This window comes from Magnolia sinica, chromosome 16 (genome assembly GCF_029962835.1).
Source record: "Magnolia sinica isolate HGM2019 chromosome 16, MsV1, whole genome shotgun sequence".
NCBI classification, from domain to species: domain Eukaryota; kingdom Viridiplantae; phylum Streptophyta; class Magnoliopsida; order Magnoliales; family Magnoliaceae; genus Magnolia; species Magnolia sinica.
In genome coordinates this window covers 23,015,142-23,020,181 of record NC_080588.1, presented here as the reverse complement: position 1 = coordinate 23,020,181, position 5,040 = coordinate 23,015,142, and the positions used below count along the sequence as shown (strand labels likewise).

Genomic DNA, 5,040 nt, shown 5'->3' with positions numbered 1-5,040 from the left:
ATCATTCCAAAGTGGTTTGTCACTACAAAATTTAAAAACACAGGGTGCTAGATATATAAAATAACACTTACATGCTCCTCATCAATCCAGCCATGAGTATTACTTAAATTGCTTACACAACTTGTATGGTTATATATTCAAAGAATGAGTGACCAGCTCAGTGTGAATTCTCCTTAAGATTACACATCGCTGCATTAGTTAAGCATAGTTTAAGAAGAATACATACATGACAATCCATGGTGCGATCTTATTTAAATACATAAATGCGTAAATGCACATCAATTGGAGATGCACATCTAGTTGGTCAAATGAATGGTCCTTTCAAAAATGGTCAATCCATTCATGTAAGAAAATGAGCCTTTCAAACAGTTGACTCATTCATATATAGGAATGGGCTTTCGAACAGTCGGCTCATTCCTAGTAAGAGGATGGACCTTTCAAACAATCGGTCCATCAAGCAAGAGAATGGGTCTTTCAAACAGTCGACTCATTCAACTTGCAAAGGAATGGGTCTTTCAAATAGTCGACTCGCTTAAGTAAGATAGTGTACCTTTTAAACAGTCGGCTCACTTAAGCAAAAAATAGGCCTTTCAAATAGTCGGCTCATTCATGCATGGGGATGGGCCTTTCAAACAGTCAATCATTCATGCATGGGGATGGGCCTTGCAAATAGTCAACTCATCCCAAATAAGAGAATAGACATTTCAAACAGTCAGTCCATTCAGGCAAGAGAATGGGTCTTTCAAACAGTCGACTCATTCAACTTGCAAAGGAACGAGTCTTTCAAACAGTCGACCCACTCAAGTAAGATAGTGGATCTTTCAAACAGTCGGCTCACTTAAGTAAGGAATGGGCCTTTCAAATAATCGGCTCATTCATGTGTGGGGATGAGCGTTTCAAATAGTTGGCTCACCCCAAATAAGAGAATGGACCTTTCAAATAGTCAGTCCATTTAAGCAAGAGAATGGATCTTTCAAACAGTAAACTCATTCAACTTGCAAAGGAATGAGTCTTTCAAACAGTTGACCTGCTCAAGCAAGATAGTGGGTCTTTCAAACAATTGGTCCATTTAATCAATTCACAAGCATGAAAAGATATAAAAGTACAGCATATGGATGTTCATATAAGATAAATATTGAGCATATAATTTAATAATCAGATTCAGTAATCAGCATAAGAAATCATAAATCAGAGATATCAATTATCAGTTGAAATAAAAGTTGGACTATTACTTAATCTAACATGGAAGAGGAAAGATCAAGGAGAAGAAGTCATCACCTTATATATTGAATCGCATACATTGTCGCTAGGAAGTACGTGTGCCCTTAGGCTCGTATCCTACCATGAATTACAAATTGTATGGTTAAATCAAAGTTTCGTTCACCGTCTACCGTTAAGATCTTAACTTCAGGCTTTGATCTCTAATCTATATTTAGGGTTAGCCATTTAGGAATTCTAAAATCTAAGTTATGCAATGGATGAAAATTTGTAATAGAAGTTATAATTGATGATGATACTAGTTAATATAACAATCTGATTTAAATTTATAATGTTAATTATAATCTTAATCAATAGTAATAAAATGACACTAACCACTAGCACTAATAAAATAAATGTAATTAATGACAAATCTAATTTGTGAAAAGAAATGAAATACAACTCACCTGTGTCAACTCAGTTCGACTATAATGCTTCGGTTTTCAAAACCCAAGTATATGACTCATTTTCCAAAAACCCGAGTGTTAAACTTTAAAGATAGCTAAATTTCACGTATATTTTTTTTTCTTTTCTCAGAATTAGCAACTTAGCGAAAGATTAACAAATCAAGCATAAAAGAAATTGTATATGCATTCAAAATATATGAGCGGCTCCCCAAATGGCTTATACAAACCAATATCTCAATACATACAATTACAAAATGAAATAATTAAACATATGAAACCAGATACATTGCAACTAATCTTGATGATGAGTGTCGAATGTTGCATCTCAGACCCCAGTAATTGCCTGATTTTACGTACATGATAAGGTTTAATGCCATATTTTAATCGTGTTTTTATTACAGGATGAAATCAGGAGTGTGTACTGAAAGATGATGTTAAGAACATGGATTTGGCACTCCAAAATTACCAGAGCACGGGATGGACTCCAGAAAACCAATAGTGAAGATTTTACACGCCTGGGATTGAGGAAAGCAAGGCAAAGGGGCTCGAAAAGGGTCCAAAATGCAAGATCACATGTTTCCCGCCATCCGATCAACTCAAAACTTCATACACGTGATGGGGACCATAAATTAACCGTACATATTAAATTTCAGCCATTGACGATCTCGGGAAGTGGTCTAACGGCCAGATCAGCCCCTTAATTCATTAAGTGGGGCCCGCTGGATATCTGGATATACATCAATTTTGGTCCTGACGGTGGAAATAATATGAGAAAAAGGATGAACGGTGCAGATTTCTCAAAAACATTACAGTGGGCCCTGTGTATGCAGAGTGTGCATCGTGCACACTTGCACCAGCTGTGCACCGTACCCGTATCTCGGTCAGCGCCAGTGCTGACTCGCAGTTTCTTCGTCGAAAGGTCGTCGGTTGTGGGGCCCACCTAGTGTCCAGTTTTTTCATGAATTTTATTTAATATTTTTTATGGATTTTATGGGTCACTAATCTCTCAGCTAGGGCTGAGATGAAGCCCCTAATTTGATTAGCTCTTGTATTGGTTGATTTACCTTGAATTTCAATTAATTTGTTTCTTTCTTTAAGTGGGCTTTGTGGGTTTAAATTCTATACTTCTCCATCTATGAACTTGACCAAAGTATATATATGGATGTTGTTTGGATGCTTATTATAGGTGCTTGTGTCTGATCAAGAACAGGTTTTCTATAGAGGAAGAAACAGGATGCTTTAATGAATTGTACATCCCTTATGCCCGACCAAGGATATGGGATATGTCATTCATGGCATTGCTTAAAGGAATTAGACAGTCTGTATGCCCGATTAAGGACACAGATTGTGCTTTCTCTATTTAAGTGGTATCAATCTAGATCAAGGTGAATCAACAGACAAAACAAGGGTTAGGATAATTAGGGGTGGATTCGAAAGTCCTAGTGCTCTCTTTCTGATTGAATTTTCTTCCCTGTTCTTAATTGTTTTTTTTCCCTAAAATTGTGCTTAGTAGTTCATTCCATTATCTGTTGGATTAGTTAAGGAGAGTCATAGATTTGAATTGTGACGACCAGTCCTCGTGGGAACGATCTCGTAATACGTACCGTATCTGCATCTGATTCGTATACTTGCGAGTTTAAATATCATTTAAATCGTGTTGGTTTAAATAAAACATCAAGTTTTGGCGCTGTTGGCCTGTTTCGTTCCAAATTGAATTTGGGATTCTCTCTTATCATAATTCATAGCTTAGGATTTTTTCTAACTTAGAGTTCTTTTCTTGATTTTAGAAACTAACCTATTTCCTGTTTTGTAGGATCCTGACATAAATTTCTAAGTTAGATTCTAACATAGATCTCCAAATTGGAAGTGAAGGAGGAGCTCCCTATTCTTCAGACATCAATCATCTCCTTTTCAGGGTTCTTTCTTCCCATTCTTATTTACATAATTTTAACTTGTTTTAGAATCTCATAGTTTCTAGGTCTAGTTTTATTTCTCTTAGGTTGCTTCTTAGTTTAGTTTTCTTTCTTACATTGCAATAACATAGTTTATGTTAGGACGTAGATCTCTGAATATAGAACTAGCACCGTTTGATCCTGAGATTGAAAGAACAATTCGTGAAAGATTGAGAAATAATCCTGTTGAAATGGCGAATGAGACTGAAGTTAAAGCTCTCAAAGATTATTCAGCTCCTGTCCAATTTAATGCGCCTTCATGTATAGTGTTGCCAACCACTACGGCAGCACACTTTGAACTTAAACCTGGAGTCATACAATTGTTGCCATCCTTTTATGGATTGGACAAGGAGGACCCATATCATCATGTGAAAGAATTCTTAAACATTTGCTCCACCTTTAAGTTCCAAAACTTCTCAGACGATTCGATCCGCCTACGCCTGTTTCCTTTTTCTTTGAATGATAAGGCGAAAGCATGGTTGAATTCTCTAGAAGTTGGATCTATCACTACATGGGACCAACTGTCTAAGAAGTTCTTAAACAAGTTCTTCCCCGTTCACAAAACCAATGCCCTCCATAGAGAAATTACTAACTTCACACAAAAAGAGGGTGAGCACTTTCATGAATGTTGGGAAAGATGGAAGGACTTGCTTCTTAAATGTCCTCACCATGGTTTTGAGAAGTGGCAACAAGTTCAATACTTCTATGACGGTCTGACACCACAGAACCGTCGCATGGTTGATGCCACCAGTGGAGGGTCATTCATGACCAAAAGTGATGTCGAAGCGTGGAACTTCTTTGAAACCTTGTGCGAAAATTCCCAGCAATGGGATTATTCAAATAGAGGTGACAGAAGTCCCCAACCACAAAAGAGAGGTGGTATATATGAGATAGGAGTCATGCCAGAGCTGAGCGCCAAGCTTGATAACCTAACAAAGAAAGTTGATACTCTGGTATTAAATAATGGACCACCACAAACAGCTCAAGTCGAGGCATATGCCACATGTTCTAATCCTGCCCATCCTATGCAGTCTTGTCCATCTGGTGCAGCATTCCCAGAACTTCTCTCTGAACAAGTTCATGCTATGAACACTTTTCAAAAATCTGGGAATGATCCTTACTCGAACACATACAACCCAGGGTGGGCTAGACATCCAAATTTCTCTTGGGAAAAAGGACCACAACAAGGAGGACCATCTGGAAATCCTCCCATGCAACCGCACGTCCAAGTTGGCAGTCAACAACCTCGACAGTTTCCACAATATCAACAACTGCCTACACAATCAAGGAAACCATCTCTTGAGGATACACTCCATCTTTTCATGCAGAGTTCTCTCCAATTCCAAAAAGACACCCAACAAACCTTACTTGCCAACCAGCAAAGCTTACATGCAAATGCACAATCCATTGCCAAGCTGGAAGTA

The 5,040-nt window shown here is 37.8% G+C and overlaps 1 non-coding gene across 1 annotated transcript; it reads right to left on the bottom strand.

Annotated features, from left to right (window-relative positions):
* Positions 1-4,185: 4,185 nt before the first annotated feature.
* Positions 4,186-4,292, bottom strand: LOC131229931 (small nucleolar RNA R71). The gene has a single exon (XR_009163667.1). It is a non-coding gene; the product is annotated as a small nucleolar RNA R71 (small nucleolar RNA).
* Between the last annotated feature and the right edge of the window lie 748 nt (positions 4,293-5,040).